The sequence below is a fragment of the Ovis canadensis genome, chromosome 21 (assembly GCF_042477335.2).
Source record: "Ovis canadensis isolate MfBH-ARS-UI-01 breed Bighorn chromosome 21, ARS-UI_OviCan_v2, whole genome shotgun sequence".
In the NCBI taxonomy this organism is placed as follows: Eukaryota; Metazoa; Chordata; class Mammalia; order Artiodactyla; family Bovidae; genus Ovis; species Ovis canadensis.
In genome coordinates this window covers 53,488,949-53,511,815 of record NC_091265.1, presented here as the reverse complement: position 1 = coordinate 53,511,815, position 22,867 = coordinate 53,488,949, and the positions used below count along the sequence as shown (strand labels likewise).

Here is a 22,867-nt window from a genome sequence, read left to right as displayed (position 1 = left end):
AGGACATGAAAAAGGAAGAAACCAGTCTGGGTCTGATTTCATTCAAGTCATGTAGAGGGAAGCTACAGCCTGTTTTCACAGGGAAATTGGGACATAAGTTGTGCTTCAAACGTACCCCAACCCAAGGCTAGGGAGCTGGGATTTCACTCTTTCACTAGCGCCTCCCTCTCATGCTTCAACTAATACCCAGCTGGTGTCTCCGAGCCCTTGTATTAGATCCTCCAAAAACAAATCAAAGGTGACACTAGAAGCAAAAGACACCAAAGCTCAGGAAAATGCAACCTCAGATAATGTCTAGATTTCTGCACCCAGTCTGCCATCTCCAGCATCATATCTGAAATCCTGTGAGTCTAAAGAATTCCATGGGTCTCTACATATAAGCATTTTCTTTTAGTCCCTAAAAATCATAAGGGTGATTGTAATTCTCTCAAGGCCTTTGAATCTTCAAGGTCTATTTGGAGCATCAAAGTGGGTACACATCCCCTGCATTCAGGCTAGTCTCAGAACCCAAGCTCATTCTGCCAGGGGTTCCCTGGAAACACAAGGCAATTATCTAAGTTGCCATACGGCTAAGAGAATACTTCTTGCTGTGAATTCAGGTTCATGTTACCCAGTCAGCCAAGGGCCTGTCTTGTGTGAAGGAGGAGCGGGAGCTCAGGGGATCTGAGTTGGGAGTGAGTCAGTCACCACCTGAACGACTGCCTCCTAGGGTGACTCCAGCTGGGGCTCTCCCACTGTGCCTGGAACCCAGAAGAAACAGCCCTGAGCATTGCTTTCCTGCTGCTACATGGAGGCAGGTCTGCTGATAAAATCGGAACCAGACGTGAGGGGCAACGGGAAAAAAACTTCCACTCTGGTGCTTGCAGACATCTGAGAGCTACCCAGCAGTGGATGCAATTGAGCTTTCTCTCATCTTTCCCTTCCTGGAAGTCTCCTAGCCTTGGAACCATAGTTCCTGGGTCCCAAGTCTTTACTAACTTACCTGCAGCCTTAAGGTGAGTCATACGCCCCAAAGTTCAGTTTCCCATCTCTTCGATGAGGGAGACTGGACTTGCTCCAGAACACTTGTTCCAGACTGAAGCTCAGTGCCAATTAGTGAACAAGTGGATCAGAGGTGGGTGTTGCTGAGGATGCTGAGGCTGCCTCTGGTGAGCAGAGGGCTGTAAATATCTGGTGATGTTCATGGGTCCTGGTCTCAGGATTGGGAGTGGTAGACCACTTGGCACACAGCTGCTGTGACACCAAGGACCTTAGAGGCCTTGCCCACTGGAACTTACCATCATTTGGGTTCTGTGGAATGAGATCAGGTAGTTATAAGTCAGAAGTTACCAGTGGGGAAGCTTGTAGATTCTTCAGGAAAAACCCAAATTAGGCTGATGAACCATCTCCCCCAAAAAACTCTGGGAACTAGATATACCAGGACTCTTAGACAAATTTTGTAATATTTTAAATACTATTTAAAGTAGGTCATCTTTTGAATGATCTGCCATTTGTTCTCTGGCTTGGGATGATACCTGCAGTCAGAGTGGAATCAAAGGGACTCTGGGGTAGGCTGTTCCTCTCCCTGTGACTCAGTAGCAGTGAGGACAGCTCTCTCCCCTTCACATCTGGAGCAGGAATTCCAGCAGGAAGAACGTGACCTCCAAGTTTAACTGGAAGACTCAAGAAGGTCTGGCCCTCAGGTAGGCACTATTCTTTTCCCACTGCTTCTTCCTTCCCTCCTGGGTCCTGTGCAAGCTGCCCACCTCCTGGTTTCTGGGTTCTGAATTTTCCCTCCCTTCACTTGCAGATGCCTATGCAGTCCCACTTGTAACTCTCTCCCTACCCAGGCCCAATCCCCCACCCGTAGATCACACTAAAGGAGGGAAAAACAAGATGGGTCTGCCCAGTTCATTCTTGCTAAAAATGTCTGCATTCCTTCTGCTTCCATATCCTGTCCTGAATCATGAACATCTCCAGCTAGATGACTCAGCTTAGCAGAGGAATGGAGATGCAGATGGTGGAGGGGGGAAGTTAAGGGTGTCAGGTGCAGGGGGCAGTTTTCAGATGACAAGAGATGAGTTGGAGTAAGGAGCATGTGGTCCTCCAACCACTCATTCATTGGGGACCTGCCTGAATCTGCTATCTTGGACTCCTCAGGATATCACTAGGACAGAAATTTCAAAATGGAATTTCTGTAAATTTCTTACTGCAAAACAATTTCAAACATAACAAATATAAGAAAGAAGAATGTCATGAACCCTATATTTCATCATTCAGCATCAATAACTAAAAACTAACCTCTTAGTCCCACAGGTTGTCATAGACTGGAGACTGCAACATCAAGGTGATGGCCAGTTGAGTTCCCGGTGAAGACATTCTTGACTTGCATCAGTCTTACTCTTCTTGCTATGTTCTCACATGTGGTGGGGGAAGGGAAGGAGGAAGAGGAACAATAAGAGAGAAAAATATGGAAAAGCTAATCCCATCATGAGGGACCACCATCAAAACACCATGTCAACCTGGATACCTCCCGAAGGCCCTACTTCCTAATACCATCACATTGGGAGTCAAGGATGGACACAATTCAATCCATAGCAGCTATGCATCACATAGCAGCTATCTGTTTTTAAAACAATACAGACCCTCATTTCATTCTCTCTTTTACTCCTTGTTCATTTTTCTGAAGTATTTTAGGGAAAAGAACATTTCACAAAATGTACCTAATGAATATTTGTGGTAGAATGATAGGATATGAAAAAAAATGCTTTTTTTTTTGTCCTAATAAAATGAATATTTTATATCCAGTCCATGTGCAAATTTCCCTGATTCTCAAAAAGCAGATGTCTTTTCACAGTTTATTGAAAGAATGTACTCATATATTGTACTTGGTTGTTCTCCTTTAGGAAGAAATAACTATTCCTCTCTCAAATTTAATGCCATTTATTTGTTCAGAAACTGGGTGGAAGTAGGGTGGTTTGTCCTCCAGAAAGTCCCACTATTCGGTTTAGAGCAGGAGTCCACAATACCAGCACAGTGGTTCAGGACAAGTACCTGTCCTTGATCTATTAAGAACCAGACCTCCATAGCAGGAGATGAGCTGCAGGCCAGTGAATGAGGTCTCATCTGTATTATAGCTGCTCTCCATCACTTTCTCATCACCCCCAGAAGGAACAGTCTAGCTTGTTTTCCTGGAACTGTTTGTAGTTACATAACCTATGCTTAATAGAAACAAAAATAGCATAAATATAGATGATTATTTTCCTTTCTCAGGGCTCCGAATGGTGAGTTGGTGCCCTAGGAATCTATCACAGTGACAAACTGGATGTTGCCTATTACCATTTGGACACATTCAGCCAGCTTAAATTTAAAAATTAAAAAACTAAAATCATGGGATCCAGCCCCATCCTTCATGGCAAATAGAAGGAGAAAAGGTGGAAGCAGTGATAGATTTCTTCACCTTAGCCTCTAAAACCACTGGGGATGCTGCCTGCACCCATGAAATCAGAAAGTTTTTGCTTCTTGGTAGGAAAGCTATAAGAAACATAAACAGTATGTTGAGAAGAAGAAACATCACTCTGCCCAACAAACTAGTAGATGTTTGGCCTTTTCATTTGGATTCCTAAACTTTCTGTCCAGTCCCCATTGGTCTTTGAAGTCCCTCAGCTTTCTGGTGCTTCAAGATTCTAAAGATTATTTTATGCATTTCTTTACCCAGTCCTGTATCATCCATTGTTTAAGATCGTCTGATGGGAAATTTATTTAGAAGCTACATGTTAGACCTCAGAATAGTCACTGTTATCAAGATGTCATTGCTTCTAGGCTTTACAGTGGTCAGAGTAGGAAATACACATTTCCCTTAAAAATTAAAATAAAAAGAAATATAATTAGTTGATATAAATGTAGGCTTTCGGTTCAAGATTTAAGACAGCAGGGTTTGAATTAAACTTCTTTATGTTATGTGTGAACCTCGTTTTCTAGTCACTGAAAGTCTTACTTGAGAACAATACTTTTAATTATTGTTGTGCTTTTACCTGTTAACATCCATACGATTCTGTCACAATAATAAAAACAATATGAGGATCAATACATTGTTGAATTATTGCTTGCCTTAGCTGCGATGGCAGTGCAGAGATGTGGCGGCTGCAACAGCAGCACAGAAGCGTGGTGAAGAGGAATTACTCCATGTCCAAATCAGGGGCAGCAGCCGAGAGGAGCTACCCTACTTCCATGGGAGGGAGCAGCGTGGGCGTTTTGCTGGAGCAGCCATGAAGAGATACCTCATGTTGAAGGTAAGAGAAACCCAAGTAAGAAGGTAGGTGTTGAGAGAGGGCATCAAAAGGCACACAAACTGAAACCACATTCACAGACAACTAGCCAATCTGTCACAAGGACCACAGCATTATCTAACTCAATGAAACTAAGCCATGCCATGTGGAGCCACCCAAGACGGATGGGTCATGGTGGAGAGGTCTGACAAAATGTGGCCCACTGGGAAAGGGAATGGCAAACCACTTCAGTATTCTTGCCTTGAGAACCCCATGAACAGTATGATAATGCAAAAAGATAGGACACTGAAAGATGAACTCCCCAGGTTGGTAGGTGCCCAATATGCTACTGGAGATCAGTGGAGAAATAACTCCAGAAAGAATGAAGGGATGGAGCCAAAGCAAAGGCAACATCCAGTTGTGGGTGGTACTGGTGATAGAAGCAAGATTCGATGTCGTAGAGAGCAATTTGCATAGGAACTTGGATTGTTAGGTCCACGAATCAAGGCAAATTTGAAGTGGTCAAACAGGAGATGGCAAGAGTGAACATAGACATTCTAGGAATCAGAGCGGACTGGATTAGGTGGACTGGAGTAGGTGAATTTAACTCAGATGACATTATATCTACTATTGTGGGCAGGAATTCCTTAGAAGAAATGGAGTTGATATCACAGTCAACAAGAGTCTGAAATGCAGTATTGGATGAAATCTCAAAAATGACAGTATGATCTCTGTTCATTTAGAAGGTAAACCATTCAATATCACAGTAATCAAAATCTATGCTCTGATCAGTAATGCTGAAGTTGAACAATTCTATGAAGACCTACAAGACCTTCTAGAACTAACACCCAAAAAAAGATGTCCTTTTCATTATAGGGGACTGGAATGCAAAAGTAGGAAGTCAAGAAACACCAAGAGTAACACGCAAATTTGTTCTTGGAGTACAGAATGAAGCAGGACAAAGGCTAATAGAGTTCTGCCAAGAGAACGCACTGGTCATAGCGAACACCCTCTTCCAACACAAGAGAAGACTCTACACATGAACATCACCAGATGGTCGACACCAAAATCAGATTGATTATATTCTTTTCAGCCAAAGATGGAGAAGCTCTATACAGTCAGCAGAAACAAGACTTTGAGCAGATGGTGGCTCAGATCATGAATATATTATTGCCAAATTCAGACTGAAATTAAAGAAAGTAGAGAAAAGCACTAGACCATTCAGGTATGACCTAAATCAAATCCCTTAGGACTATACAGTGGAAGTGAGAAATAGATTTAAGGGACTAGATCTAACAGACAGAGTGCCTGATGAACTAAGGACAGAGGTTCATGACATTGTACAGGAGACAGGAATCAAGACCATCCACAAAAAAAAAAAAAATGCAGAAAAGCAAATAGCTGTCTGAGGAGGCTGTACAGATAGCTATGGAAAAAAAAGGGAGGCAAAAAGCAAAGGAAGAAAGGAAAGATATAGCAATTTGAATGCATAGTTCCAAAGAATAGCAAGGAGACATAAGAAAGCCTTCCTCAGCAATCAATGCAAAGAGATAGAGGAAAACAACAGAATGGGAAAGACAAGAGATTTCTTCAAAAAATTAGGGATACCAAGGGAATATTTCATGCAAAGAGGAGCTCAATAAAGGACAGAAGTGGAATGAACCTGACAGAAGCAGAAGATATTAAGAAGAGGCGGCAAGAATACACAGAAGAACTATTTAAAAAAAGATCTTCATGACTCAGATAATCACGATGGTGTGATTACTCACCTACAGCCAGACATCCTGGAATGTGAACTCAAATGGGCCTCAGGAAGCATCACTATGAACAAAGCTAGTGGACGTGATGGCATTCCAGTTGAGCTATTTCAAATCCTGAAAGATGATGCTGCAAAAGTGCTGCACTCAATATGCCAGCAAATTTGGAAAACTCAGCAGTGGCCACAGGACTGGAAAAGTTCAGTTTTCATTGCAATCTCAAAGAAAGGCAGTGCCAAAGAATGCTCAAACTACAGCACAATTGCACTCATCTCACACACTTGTAAAGTAATGCTTAAAATTCTCCAAGTCAGGCTTCAGCAGTACATGAGCCATGAAATTCCAGATGATCAAGCTGGTTTTTGAAAAGGCAGAAGAACCAGAGATCATATTGCCAACATCCAGTGAATTATCAAAACAACAAGAGAATTCCAGAAAAACACATTCTTCTGCTTTACTGAGTATGCCAAAGCCTTTGACTGTGTGGATCACAATAAAATATGGAAAATTCTGAAAGAGATGGGAATACCAGACCACCTGACCTGCCTCTTGAGAAACCTATATGCAGGTCAGGAATCAACAGTTAGAACTGGACATGGAACAACAGGCTGGTTCCAAATAGGAAAGGAGTATGTCAAGGCTGTATATTGTCACCCTGCTTATTTAACTTATATGCAGATTACGTCATGAAAACGCTGGGCTGGAGGAAACAAGGATGGAATCAAGATTGCTGGGAGAAATATCAATAACCTCATATATACAGATGACACCACCCTTATGGCAAAAAGTGAAGAAGAATGAAAGAACATCTTGATGAAGGTGAAAGAAGAGAGTGAAAATGGTGGCTTAAAGCTCAACATTTAGAAAACTAACATCATGGCATCTGGTCCCATCACTTCATGGGAAATAGATGGGGAGACAGTGGTTGACTTCATTTTTCTGGGCTCCCAAATCACTGCAGATGGTGATTGCAGCCATGAAATTAAAACACACTTACACCTTGGAAAGAAAGTTGTGACCAACCTAAACTGCATATTGAAAAGCAGAGTTATAACTATGTCAACAAATGTGTGTGTAGTCAAGGCTATGGTTTTTCCACTGATCATGTATGGATATGAGAGTTGGACTTAAAGAAAGCTGAGCCCTGAAGAACTGATGCTTTTGAACTGTGGTGTTGGAGAAGACTCTTGAGTGTCCCTTGGACTGAAAGGAGTTCCAACCAGTCCATCCTAAAGGAAACCAGTCCTGAATGTTCACTGGAAGGAATGATGCTAAAGCTGAAACTCCAATACTTTGGCCACCTGATGCGAAGAGCTGACTCATTTGAAAAGGCCCTGATGTTGGAAAAGATTGATGGCAGGAAGAGAAGGGGATGACAGAGGATGAGATGGCGGATGGCATCACAAACTCAATGAACATGAGTATGTGTGGACTCCAAGAGTTGGTGATGGACAGGGAGGCCTTGCATGCTCCTGTACATGGGCTCACAAAGAATTGGACACCTCTGAGCAACTGAACTGAACTGAAGTTGTTGGATATAATTTCAGATTTCTTTCCTTTTTTCTTTTCCTTTTCATTGGTTTTGTTTTTGATGGGTAGTATTTTTGTTTTTCCTTAGAAGATATTCCAATCTAGGCATTCCTAAGATGGCGGAGGAATAGGACAGGGAGACCACTTTCTCCCCCATAAATTCATCAAAAGAACATCTGAACGCTGAGTAAATTCCACAAAACACCTTCGGAATGCCCGCAGAATACATCAGGTGCCCAGAAAACAGCCCATTGTCTTTGAAAGGAGGTAGGAAAAATTATAAAAGACAAAAAGAGAGACAAAAGATGTAGGGATGGAGCTCCGTCCTGGAAAGAGAGTCTTAAAAAAGAGAGAATTTCCAAACACCAGGAAACACTCTCACTGCTGAGTCTGTGGTGAGCCCTTGAACCACAGAGGGCAACATAACCGGGAGGAAAAATAAATACGTAATTAAAACCCACTTAGGTGCCCATCAGTAACTCCCCCAGTGGAGAAGCAGCACAGTCGCCTGCATCCACCACTAATAATCTGGGTCTGGGCAGGAAGGTGCATGTTGCATTGCTTAGAGTAAGAACCATGCCTGAATGCCCTGAGGGCAATCTGAGGGAACTAACTTGGGCTAACAAACCAGACTTTGGGAGAGCTACCATGTGAAAAGCCCTAACCTAAGACACTGCCAGGCCCGCTCACAGAACAAAGGACTAAGCAGACCTAGCCTGACCCATCCACCTACCTGGTGACTGGCAGGCAAGGGCAGCCAGAGCCAGAAGGGGGCAATCACGGCCCCAGAGAGACATTACCTACCAAACTGTAAACAGGCTCCATTGCTAACCAAGACTTCTTGGGTTTCTGGATGGCCAACATCCGCCTAAGAATGTGCGCCAGTTGTACACCCAGAAAACCAAGTGACATGGACAGGGGAGGTGATAAGTCACAGTGACCATGCTCACCAAACACCTGGTCACCTGAGCTGCTCGGATCTGGGAAGGACACAAACCACAGGCCCAACCGAGTCTGTGCCTCTGAGGACTACCTGAGTACCTGAACCTGAGTGGCTTAGACCTGGGAAGTGCATACTACCCAGGGCTGGCCTCAGACAGTTCCTGGCAAAGCAACCTAGAGCCTAAGCAGTGTAGACAGGGAAAGCACACACGCTGTGAGCGAGGGCAAACCCAGTGTGGCTGAGACACTGCAAGTATGCGCCAGTGTTATTCTTTTGCAGTGTCCCTCCCTCCCCATAGCACGACTGAACAAATGAGCCTAAAAAAGTGTCCACCACCACCGCCTGTGTCTGGGCTGAAATTAGACACTTAAGAGACTAGCAAACAAAAGAAGGTAAAACAGACGGAACTTCCTTGGAAGTGACAGGGGCAATAGATTACAACCCTGTAGTTAGTACCGACTACATAGGAAAGGGCCTATGGATCTTGAGAAATATAAGCCAGATCAAGGAACTATCCAAAAATGAACTGACCCCACACTGCCCACAACAACATCAGAGAAAGTCCTAGATATGTTTACTATTTTTACTATCATTCTTATTTTTTTTTATTTTTAAGTCCTCTATTACTCCTTTAATTTTCATTTTTATAACCTATTATTACTTTGCAAAAAAAAAGAGAGAGGGAGAGATAAACCCTATTTTTTAAAGCAAACTTCATATATATATATATATATATATAATAATTCTTGTGACATTGATTTCTTTCTTTTTTTATTCTTTAATATTAGATTTTTGAAAATCAAACCTCTACTCTAGATTTTTAATCTTTGCATTTTGGTATTTGTTATCAGTTTTGTACCTTTAAGAACACAATCTTTTTTACTTGGAAGCGAGGTCACTGGCCTGATTGCTCTCTCCTCCTTTGGACAATCCTTTTTCTCCACCAGGTCGCCTCTATTTCCTCCCTCAGCCTTGTCTTCTCTACCCAACTCTGTGAATCTCTTTGTGTGTTCCAGACTGTGGAGAACATTTAGGGAACTGATTACTGGCTGGATCTGTCTCTCTCCTTTTGATTCCCCCCTTTTATCTGCCTGGCCACCTCTGTCTCCTTCCTCCCTCTTCTTTTCTCTGTGTAACTCTGTGAACATCTCTGAGCGATCCAGACAGTGGAGAGCACATAGGGAAACGATTACTGGCTAGCTTGCTCTCTCCTCTTTTGATTCCCCCTCTTCTACTCCTGGTCACCTCTATCTCCCTCCTCCCTCTTCTCTTCTCTATGTAACTCTGTGTACCTATCTGGGTGTCCCTCACTGTGGAGAAACTTTTCATCATTAACCTAGATGTTTTATCATCAGTTCTGTATAGATGGAGAAGTCTTGAGATGACTGTAAAAATAAGACTGAAAACCAGAAGCATAAGGCTTAAGTCCAAATCCTGAGAACACCAGAGAACTCCTGACTCCAGGGAACATTAATCGACAGGAGCTCATCAAATGCCTCCATACCTACACTGAAACCAAACAAGGGCCAACAAGTTCCAGAGTAAGACATACTATGCAAATTCTCCAGCAACATAGAAACATAGCCCTGAACTTCAATATACAGGCTCCCCAAAGTCACTCCAAACCCATGGACATCTCATAACTCATTACTGGACACTTCATTGTACTCCAGAGAGAGGAAATCCAACTCCACCCACCAGAACACCAACACAAGTTTCCTAAAGAGAAAACCTTGACAAGCCACCCGTAGAACCCCACCCACAGTGAGGAAACTCCACAATAAAGAGAACTCCACAAACTGCCAGAATACAGAAAGCCCCCCCCCCAAACACAGCAATATAAACAAGATGAAGAGACAGAGGAATATGTAGCAGGTAAATTAACAAGATAAATGTCCACCAAACCAAACAAAAGAGATAGGGAATCTACTGGATAAAGAATTCCAAATAATGATAGTGAAAATGATCCAAAATCTTGAAAACAGAAAAGAATAACAGATAAACAGCCTGGAGACAAGGACTGAAAAGGTGCAAGAAAGGCTTAACAAGGACTAGAAGTAATAAAAAAGAGTCAATATATAATGAATAATGCAATAAATGAGATCAAAAACACTCTGGAGGGAACCAACAGTAGAATAATGAGGCATAAGATAGAATTAGTGAGGTAGAAGATAGAATGTTAGAAATAAATGAATCAGAGAGGAAAAAAGAAAAATGAATTAAAAGAAATGAGGACAATCTCAGAGACCCCTGGGACAATGTTAAATGCCCCAACATAAGAATCATAGGAGTCCCAGAAGAAGAAGACAAAAAGAAAGACCATGAGAAAATACTTCAGGAGATAATAGTCAAAATCTTTCCTAAAATGAGGAAGAAAATAATCACCCCAGTCCAAGAAACCCAGAGAGTCCCAAATGGGATAAACCCAAGGCAAAACACCCCAAGACACATACTAATCAAATTAACAAAGATCAAACACAAAGAACAAATATTAAAAGCAGCAAGGGAAAAACAACAAATAACACAAAAGGGGATTCCCATTAGGATAACAGCTGATCTTTGAATAGAAACTCTTCAGGCCAGAAGGGAATGGCAGGACATACTTAAAGTGATGAAAGAAAATAATCTACAGCCCAGATTATTGTACCCAGCAAGGATCTCATTCAAATATGAAGGAGAAATCAAAAGCTTTACAGAAAAGCAAAAGCTAAGAGAATTCAGCACCACAAATCAGCTCTTCACAAATGCTAATGGATCTTTTCTAGACAGGAAACACAAAAAGCGTGTATAAATCGACCCAAAACAATAAAGTAAGTGACCACGGGATCATATTTATCAATAATTACCTTAAATTTAATGGGTTGAATGCCCCAAACAAAAGACAAAGGCTGGCTGAATGGATACAAAAACAAGACCCCTATACATGTTGTCTACAAGAGACTCACCTCAAAACAGGGAACACATGCAGACTGAAAGTGAAGGGCTGGAAAAACATATCCCAAGCAAATAGAGACCAAAAGAAAGCAGGAGTAGCAATACTCATATCAGATAAAATAGACTTCAAAATAAAGTCTGTGAAAAGAGACAAAGAAGGACACTACATAATGATCAAAGGATCAATCCAAGAAGAAGATATAACAATTATAAATATATATGCACCCAACATAGGAGCACCACAGTATGTAAGACAAATGCTAACAAGTATGAAAGGGGAAACTAACAATAACACAATAATAGTGGGAGACTTTAATACCCCACTCACACCTATGGATAGATCAAATAAACAGAAAATTAACAAAGAAACACAAACTTTAAATGATACAATAGACCCACCACAAAACAATGAATTTCACCTTTTTCTCAAGAGCACACAGAACCTTCTCCAGGATAGATCACATCCTGGGCCATAAATCTAGCCTTGGTAAATTCAAAAAATTTGAAATCATTCCAAGCATCTTTCAGTAAGCAGTAAGATTACATCTCAATTGCAGGAGAAAAACTATTTAAAATGTCAGTATATGGAAGCTGAACAATATACTGCTGAATAATGAACCAATCACAAAAGAAATCAAAAAAGAAATCAAAATATGCATAGAAACGAATGTAAATAAAACACAACACCCCCAAACCTGTGGAATACTGTAAAAGCAGTGCTAAGGGGAAAGTTCATAGCATTAATAGCATACCACAAGAAACAAGAAAAAAGTCAAATAAATAACATAACTCTATACCTAAAGCCCATCTTTGCATGAAATGTTCCCTTGGTACCTCTAATTTTCTTGAAGAGATCTCTAGTCTTTCCCATTCTGTTCTTTTCCTCTATTTGTTTGCATTGATCACTGAAGAAGGCTTTCTTATCTCTTGCTATTCTCTGGAGCTCTGCATTCAGATGCTTATATCTTTCCTTTTCTCCTTTGCTTTTCACCTCTTAGAGAAGACTCTTGAGAGTCCCATGGACTGCAAGGAGATCCAACCAGTCCATTCTGAAGGAGATCAACCTTGGGATTTCTTTGGAAGGAATGATGCTAAAGCTGAAGCTCCAGTACTTTGGCCATCTCATGCGAAGAGTTGACTCATTGGAAAAGACTCTGATGCTGGGAGGGATTGAGGGCAGGAGGAGAAGGGGATGACCGAGGATGAGATGGTTGGATGGCATCACGGACTCGATGGACATGAGTCTGAGTGAACTCCGGGAGATGATGATGGACAGGGAGGCCTGGTGTTCTGTGATTCATGGGGTCCCAAAGAGTCGGACACGACTGAGCGACTGAACTGAACTGAACTGACACCTAAAGCAATGAGAAAAGGAAGAAATGAAGAACCGCAGGGCTGGTAGAAAAAAAGGAATCTTAAAAATTCGGGCAGAAATAAATGCAAAAGAAATAAAAGAGACCATAGCAAAAATCAACAAAGCCAAAAGCTGGTTCTTTGAGAGGATAAATAAAATCGACAAACCATTAGCCAGACTCATCAAGAAACAAAGGGAGAAAAATCAAATCAGTAAAATTAGAAATGAAAATGGAGAGATCACAACAGACAACACAGAAATACAAAGGATCATAAGAGATTACTATCAGCAATTATATGCCAATAAAATGGACAACGTGGAAGAAATGGACAAATTCTTAGAAAAGTACAACTTTCCAAAATTGAACCAGGAAGAAATAGAAAATCTTAACAGACCCATCACAAGCATGGAAATTGAAACAATAATCAGAACTCTTCCAGCAAACAAAAGCCCAGGTCCAGAGGGCTTCACAGATGAATTCTACCAAAAGTTTAGAGAAGAGCTAACATCTATCCTACTCAAACTCTTCCAGAAAATTGCAGAGGAAGGTAAACTTCCAAATGCATTCTATGAGGCCACCATCACCCTAATACCAAAATCGAACAAAGATGCCACACACACACACACACACACACAAACTACAAGCCAATATCACTGATGAATATAGATTCAAAAATCCTTAACAAAATTCTAGCAATCAGAATCCAACAACACATTAAAAAGATCATACACCATGATCAAGCGGGCTTTATCCCAGGGATACAAAGATTATTCAATATCCACAAATCAATGAAAGTAATACACCACATTAACAAATTGAAAAATAAAAGCCATATGATTATCTCAATAGATGCAGAGAAAGCCTTTGAAAAAATTCAACATCCATTTATGATAAAAACTCTCCAGAAAGCAGGAATAGAAGGAACATACCTCAACATAATAAAAGCTATATATGACAAACCCACAGCAAACATTATCCTCAATGGTGAAAAATTGAAAGCATTTCCCCTAAAGTCAGGAACAACACAAGGGTGCCCACTTTCACCACTACTATTCAACATAGTTTTGGAAGTTTTGGCCACAGCAATCAGAGCAGAAAAAGAAATAAAAGCGATCCAAATTTGAAGAGAAGAAGTAAAACTCTCACTGTTTGCAGATGATATGATCCTCTACATAGAAAACCCTAAAGACTCCACCAGAAAATTACTAGAGCTCATCAATGAATATAGTAAAGTTGCAGGATTTAAAATCAACACACAGAAATACCTTGCATTCCTATACATTAATGAGAAAATAGAAAGAGAAATTAAGGAAAGAATAACATTCAGCATTGCAACGAAAAATAAAATAAAATACTTAGGAATATATCTACCTAAAGAAACTAAAGAGCTATATATAGAAAATTATAAAACAGTAGTGAAGGAAATCAAAAAGGACACTTATAGATGGAGAAATATAGCATGTTCATGGATTGGAAGAATCAATATAGTGAAAATGAATATGGATTCAATGCAATCCTTATCAAGATACCAATGATATTTTTCACAGAGCTAGAACAAATAATTTCAAGATTTGTATGGAAATACAAAAACCCTTGAATAGCCAAAGCAATCTTGAGAAAGAATGGAACTGGAGGAATCAACCTGCCTGACTTCAGGCTCTACTACAAAGCCACAGTCATCAAGACAGTATGGTACTGGCACAAAGACAGACATATAGATCAATGGAACAAAATAGAAAGCCCAGAGATAAATCCACACACCTATGGACACATTATCTGTGGACAAAGGAGGCAAGAATACACAATAGAGTAAAGATGATCTCTTTAACAAGTGATGCTGGGAAAACCTGTCAACCACTTGTAAAAGAATGAAACTAGAACACTTTCTAACACATACACAAAAATAAACTCAAAATGGATTAAAGATCTAAACGTAAGGCCAGAAACTATAAAACTCTTATTGGACAACATACGCAAAACACTCTCCAACATAAATCACAGCAGGATCCTCAATGACCCACCTTCCAGAATATTGGAAATAAAAGGAAAAATAAACAAATGGGATCTAACTAAAATTAAAAGCTTCTGCACAACAAAGGAGACTATAAGCAAGGTGAAAAAACAGCCCTCAGAATAGGAGAAAATAATAGCAAATGAAGCAATGGACAAAAGATTAATCTCAAAAATAAACAAGCAACTCCTGCAACTCAATTCCAGAAAAATAAATGACCCAATCAAAACATGGGCCAAAGAACTAACCAGACATTTCTCCAAAGAAGACATACGGATGGCTAACAAACACATGAAAAGATGCTCAACATCACCCATTATCAGAGAAATGCAAATCAAAACCACAATGGGGTACCATTTCACACCTGTCAGAATGGCTGCAATCCAAAGTCTACAAGCAATAAATGCTGGAGAGGGTGTGGAGAAAAGGGAACCCTCTTACACTGTTGGTGGCAATGCAAACTAGTACAGCCTATGGAGAACAGTGTGGAGATTCCTTAGAAAACTGGAAATAGACCTGCCATACGACCCAGCATTCCCACTGCTGGGCATACACACCAAGGAAACCAGAATTGAAAGAGACACATGTACCCCAATGTTCACTGCAGCACTGTTTATAATAGCCAGGACATGGAAGCAACCTAGATGTCCATCAGCAGATGAATGGATAAGAAAGCTGTTGTAATACACACAATGGAGTATTAATCAGCCATTAAAAAAATACATTTGAATCAGTTCTAATGAGGTGGATGAAACTGGAACCTATTATACAGAGTGAAGTAAGCCAGAAAGAAAAACACCAATACCGTATACTAACACATATAAATGGAATTTAGAAAGATGGTAACGGTAACCCTGTATGCGAGACAGCAAAAGAGACACAGATGTATAGAACAGTCTTTTGGACTCTGTGGGAGAGGGCGAGGGTGGGATGATGGCGGATTCATGTTGATGTATGGCAAAACAAATACAATATTTAAAAAAAAGAAAAAGAAGAGATATATGTATATGTATAACTGAATTACTTTGCTGTATACCTGAAACTAATACAACATTGTAAATCAACTCTACTCCAATATAAAATAAATTTTTAAAAAAAAGAAAATATTCCACTCTGAATGTAGAGTCATAAGTCTGAAGTTTAAAACCACTTAAGTGATGTGTTGTTATAGGTAGCTAGTCAACAACTTGATGCAATTAGATTTATTAGTCTTTGTTCTCAATTTGTTCAATTCAGTTCAGTCCTTCAGTTGTGTCCATCTCTTTGAAACACCATAGACTGCATCATGCCAGGCTTCCCTATCCATCACCAAATCCCGGAGCTTGCTCAAGCTCATGTCCATTGACTTGGTGGTGCCATCCAACCATCTCATCCTCTGTCTTCCGCTTCTCCTCCTGCCTTCAATCTTTCCTAATATCAGAGTCTTTTCCAATGAGTCATCATGTTGAGTATGCATTCAGTCTCTCTCTTTTTTTTATTTTATTTTTTTTACTTTACAATATTGTACTGGTTTTGCCATACATCAACATGAATCCGCCACGGGTGTACACGTGTTCCCCATCCAGAACGCCCCTCCCACCTCCCTCCCCGTACCATCTCTCTGGGTCATCCCAGTGCACCAGCCCCAAGCATCCTGTTTCCTGCACCGAACCTAGACTGGCGATTTATTTCTTATATGATATTATAAATGTTTCAATGCCATTTTCCCAAATCATCCCACCCTCGCCCTATCCCACAGAGTCCAAAAGACTGTTCTATACATCTGTGTCTCTTTTGCTGTCTCGCATACAGGGTTATTGTTATCATCTTTCTAAATTCCATTTATATGCATTAGTATACTGTATTGGTGTTTTTCTTTCTGGCTTACTTCACTCTGTATAATAGGCTCCAGTTTCATCGACCTCATTAGAACTGATTCAAATGTATTTTTTTAATGGCTGAGTAATACTCCATTGTGTATATGTACTACAGCTTGATCATCCATTCATCTGCTGATGGACATCTAGGTTGCTTCCATGTCCTGACTATTATAAACAGTGCTGCAATGAACATTGGGGTACACGTGTCTCTTTCAGTTCTGGTTTCCTCGGTGTGTATGCCCAGCAGTGGGATTGCTGGATCGTATGGCAGGTCTATTTCCAGTTTTTTAACGAATCTCCACACTGTTCTCCATAGTGGCTGTACTAGTTTGCATTCCCACCAACAGTGTAAGAGGGTTCCCTTTTCTCCATACCCTCTCCAGCATTTATTGCTTGTAGACTTTTGGATAGCAGCCATTCTGACTGGAGAAAAACGGTTCCTCATTGTGGTTTTGATTTGCATTTCTCTCATAATTTCTCTGATAATGAATGATGTTTAGCAAAGTCTGTGAAAAGAGACAAAGAAGGACACTACATAATGATCAAAGGATCAATCCGAGAAGAAGATATAACAATTATAAATATATATGCACCCAACATAGGAGCACCACAATATGTAAGACAAATGCTAACAAGTATGAAAGGGGAAATTAACAATAACACAATAATAGTGGGAGACTTTAATACCCCACTCACACCTATGGACAGATCAACTAAACAGAAAATTAACAAAGAAACATAAATTTTAAATGATACAATATACCAGTTAGACCTAATTGATATCTATAGGACATTTCACCCCAAAATAATGAATTACACCTTTTTCTCAAGTGCACACGGAACCTTCTCCAGGATAGATCACATCCTGGGCCATAAATCTAGCCTTGATAAATTCAAAAAAAAAAAAAAAAAGAAATCATTCCAAGCATCTTTTCTGACCATAATGCAGTAAGATTAGACTCAATTACAGGAGGAAAACTATTAAAAATTCCAACATATGGAGGCTGAACAACATGCTTCTGAATAACCAACAAATCACAGAAGAAATCAAAAAAGAAATATTTCCGTCTCTTTTTAAATCAACCAACATGAATTAAATTCCTCTCTGTCCCCACTTCACTCCCAACTCTAGGCCAGACAGAGACATAAAAATGCGCATACAGACAAACACACAAGCACATGTATACACAAACAATCCATGGGTTCATAATCCCCAGGCCTTCTGAGCAAAGCTCTGACCAGGGTCCTAAAAGGGTCTAGAGAGGTCTGTGCAGCTGGGAGGGGGCTGCACCCACTGCCCTTTGAGGTGGGGAGCATGGTTAGAGGACTCTACAGTGTGGTGAACAGAGGGTCAGGGAGAATTTCACCAGCCTGGACAGAGTTATGATAAGATGACCAACAGTCCAGGGCTACCTAGGACATAGGAAGTTCTCAGTACAGATGAATGTCTGTTTAAAAACAGGGAAAGTTCTGAGCAAATGGGGAAAACTGGTATCCTTAGGGAGCAGCTACCCAGCAGTCAAGAGAGGTTGGCTTCAGTCTTAAGATGTGAAAGCAACTAATAAAAAAGACACCCCATGTACATGGGCACACAGTGGAGCAGGGGCTATAACAGAGAATCAGGAAGGTGGGATCCAGGAGTGACCTGAGGACAAGAGGCATACTTGATAGGATTCTGTGTGATACCCTCAGACAAAAGCTTACCTTTCTTTGGAGTTTGTGTGTGCTAGTCATGTATTTCCTGACCAGGGTCTCAAGGTCTGAGTTATTTGTAAGAGCAATGCTGGCAGATACCCTCTCCCAGAGAAGCCCCTCTCTCCCACCACTGTGAGAATCTGCTGCCCTGGTGAATCTCCATCTTCATTCTGTGTGTGACCCGTATTTGTTCCCCATCAGCTACAGCTCTCTCAATGTTTCTCATGGTTTTTTGAGTCTTCATTCACTCATTGAACAGACAAGCACTGGGCATCCACTGTGTGCCAGGCATTTGAGGGAGACAATGAGAATAAAACTTGCCCTCTAAGAAGGCAGATGTACATGAAGTGACTCAGCCACACAGTGAATTGTCACTTTGGTACATGCTAGAAATGAGGAGGAGAAGGCAATGGCAACCCACTCCAGTACACTTGCCTGGAAAATCCCAGGGATGGCGGAGCCTGGTGGGCTGCCCTCTATGAGATCACACAGAGTCAGACACGACTGAGGTGACTTAGCAGAAGCAGAAGCAGCAAACATGAGGAAGGGTCTACAGAGAGTGACCAAGACAGGAGACTGATAAACATCAGGGGAAAGACTTCCCGAAAACTATACAATTAAACTGGAATTTGGAAGAAGAGAAGACATTTGCTAGTCAAAGTGGAGTAGAGTCTTCTAGGAAGGAAGACCATCTTGTGTCAAGGTGCCAAATATCCTGGTGTTTTCAAGTACTGCATTCGAGGATGTCAAGAAAGGTGCTGTGTTGAGAGCAAAGTAAAAGAGGGCAAGAAACAAAGTGCTGTTTAGGAGACAGTCGGGAAGGGGGAAGCTCTGGAGAGACTCAGAGTGACCTTGATGCCTGCTTTCTTCCATTGTCTCTCAGGATCTCCAGGAAAATAAGTTATTGCTTGTTCTGGTGGCTGTGAGGCTCTGTGGACACTGGGACAGCAAACATTCTCTGACATAAATCACAGCAGGGTCCTCTATGACCCACCTCCCAGAATATTGGAAATAAAAGAAAAAATAAACAAATGGGACCTAATTAATATTAAAAGCTTCTGCACAACAAAGGAAACTATAAGCAAGATGAAAAGACAGCCTTCAGAATGAGAGAAAATAATAGCAAATGAAGCAACTGACAAACAACTAATCTCAAAAATATACAAGCAACTCCTGCAGCTTAATTCCAGAAAAAAAAATGACCTAATCAAAAAATAGGCCAAAGAACTAACCAGACATTTCTCCAAAGAAGACATACAGATGGCTAACAAACACATGAAAAGATGCAAATCAAAACCACAATGAGGTACCATTTCACAGCAGTCAGAATGGCTGCTATCCAAAAGTCTACAAGCAATAAATGCTGGAGAGGGTATGGAGAAAAGGGAACCCTCTTACACTGTTGGTGGCAATACAAACTAGTACAGCCACTATGGAGAATAGTGCGGAGATTCCTTAAGAAGCTGGAAATAGAACTGCCTTATGACCCAGCAATCCCACTGCTGGGCATACACACTGAGGAAACCAGAATTGAAAGAAACATGTGTACCCCAATGTTCATTGCAGCACTGTTTATAATAGCCAGGACATGGAAGCAACCTAGATGTCCATCAGCAGATGAATGGATAAGAAAGCTGTAGTACATATACACAATGGAGTATTACTCAGCCATTAAAAAGAATACTTTTGAATCAGTTCTAATGAGGTGGATAAAACTGGAACCTATTATACAGAGTGAAGTAAGCCAGAAAGAAAAACACCAATACAGTATACTAATGCATATAAATGGAATTTAGAAAGATGATAACAATAACCCTGTATGCGAGACAGCAAAAGAGACACAGATGTATAGAACAGTCTTTTGGACTCTGTGGGATAGGGCGAGGGTGAGATGATTTGGGAAAATGGCATTGAAACATGTATAATATCATATAAGAAATAAATCGCCAGTCTAGGTTTGATGTAGGATACAGGATGCTTGGGGCTAGTGCACTGGGATGACCCAGAGGGATGGTATGGGCAGGAAGGTGGGAGGGGGGTTCAGGGTTGCGAACATGCGTACAGCTATGGCGGATTCATGTTGATGCATGGCAAAACCAATACAATATTGTAAGGTAATTAGCCTTCAATTAAAATAAATAAATTTAAATTAAAAAAATAAAAGCAAAAAAATTAATTAATTTTTTTAAAAGAAAGATTATTGCTTGTTCTGGTGGCTGCAAGGCCCTTGTGGACACTGGGACAGCACTGATTGAAGGCCCAAGAAGACTGGTCAATAACATACATAAGGTCATCGGCGCCACGCCACAGGGTCCCAAGCTAAAGGGTCATGCCACAGGGTCAATCCCAGTCTCCACACACAGCAAGGATCTCCAGGGCCAACCTCTTTCCCTCTCTCTCTCTAACAGCCCTATGTTTCTTGTTTTGCAGTCAATACCCTGCCCTATATTATCTTCACCATCAACTGCATCAACTATCCCGTGACAGCTTGAGCCTACATCCTCAAGGTGAGGGGACAGTTCTGAGGATTGGTTCTCAAACTGGAGCTTGCAGAAACCAATGGGCTGCTGCTGGGATTAGGGCGCCCTCTTCAGGCCATGTTACACCATTGCAGATGCTGCTGAGCCCTGTGGCTGGGCCAGTGCCTGCCAGAAAAAAAAAAAAAAAAAACCACTTGAGAGTAAAGGGCCATCTAGGACACTGATCTTCCTGAAATAAATGTGGAGGCACCACACCATGCTGTCATGGTGGGAGTCACAAGGAGACAGGAACACTGAGGTCCTCAGTCCTCAAAGAGCTTCAGTTCAATCTGAGCCCTAAGGTGCATGAACATGGAAGTCAGCTCTAGCAGTCCCTGATATAGGCCATGTTACAAAGAGAATGGCTGCGGACAGTCCCAGTGTGATGTCCCAGCATAAGTTAACAGTCTTCCTTCCTTCCTCAAAGTTTTTCTGCTTTGGATGATAAATTACATGGTCAGCCTAGTACTCGGCTACATCTTCCCCTTGCTCCAGCCAGGTGCGTCTCTGTGAGTTGGGATACCCGACCCCTCTGTGGGGAGGTTGGATACTAAGGTGAATAAAGGGTGCACAGTGACTGCTCAGCCCCTGCACAGAGTGGAGGTTTCATGTCATCTCCCTATGGAAGTTCAGAGCAGGCTGATGGGCTGAAAGAAGGCTTTGAGGAAGGGAGGAAATTTCAGGAATTCTAAAAAGACAAACTCATTGAGCCATATGGAGGGCTGCTTGGTTCTAGGCAGAACTGCACTCTATTCCATGCAAATGGCATCTCAAGGTGGTCTGCAACGGGGCACTGGGGACTTACTAGGGGTGTTGAGCACTATGGGCTGACCAGAGTACGTTACCCAACCAAGCCTGGAGTGGCCAAGGAGGGTGAGTGCGGGCCAAAGGAGGCTTCTCAGAGTTCCTGAGTTAAGTCTTCAGGAACGTGTTGTGGGCACTGCTCTATTTAAGATGGATAACCAACAATGAGTTACTGTGTAGCACAGGGAACTCCACTGAGTTATGTGACAGCCTGGATGAAAGAGGTATCTTTGGGACCAGGATACCTGGATACACAGGTTTGAGTTCCTTTACTCTCCACCTGAACTCAAAATATGGTGTGTGTTTTTTACTTTTTTTAATTTTACTTTATAATTCTGCATTGTAAATCAGCTATACTCCATACAAAATAAAGTTTTTTAATAAAGTATGGATTGTGGGGATGCAGGAGGAGAACTGGCATTCTCTGCAGAGAAAACAAGGAGCAGGAGTCAGAAGGAAAGAAACGGAGTGAGGAGAACTATGGACACACATGTTCTTTTTAAAATATAATATTGAAGTATGGCTAATCTTCAGTGTTGCATTAAGGTCTGCTGCACAGCAATCTGACTCAGTTTATACACATAAAAAATATCTTTTTCTTTTTCATGTGCTTTATCAGTGGATATTGAATATAGTTCCTTACACTCTACAGGACTTTGTTGCTTTTCCTTCCTATTTCCCCAAATCCCAGTCCTCTGCTCACCACACCCTTCCTTATGTCAACCTGATGTCTTGGCCCTCTTTGGTTTTGGATGAACTCTCATATCCCCTGCTGCTGAGAAAACCCCTTGATACTTACCAAAAGTGGGAAATAAAAAGTTGGGCTAGGTCTGTATATTGGGGGGAGTCACTGGTAAGGGCTCATGCTGACTGGTGTGTGTCTCTGACTCCCCCAAGATTCTAGAGGCAACTGCTATGCCACCTTTAAAGAGAACAGAGTGAGTCCGTCTAGAGAGACCTGGATCCTGGGTGACGTCTTCCTGAGGCTGTATTTCTCGGTCTTTGATTGAGGAAATGATAGGATTGGCCTGGCATGGGCAGTGTAAAAGCTGGGAGTGGTTCAGGAATCAGTAAGGCCGCTTCTAACACACACTCACAATTAGGGTACTCCTGCCCAGGATGCTGGTGAACTGTATTTGGTCTGCACACCCTATTCTCAGGAAAGAATAAAGGATTTCACTCTTAATGGTGCTGAAACAAACGGATGCATCTG

General features: G+C 41.3%; 1 pseudogene; it reads left to right on the top strand.

The window, feature by feature from the left end:
- The window catches only part of LOC138426698 (pregnancy-associated glycoprotein 1-like), a 48,688-nt pseudogene extending 25,988 nt beyond the window's left edge, over positions 1 to 22,700 (top strand).
- Positions 22,701 to 22,867: the final 167 nt, after the last annotated feature.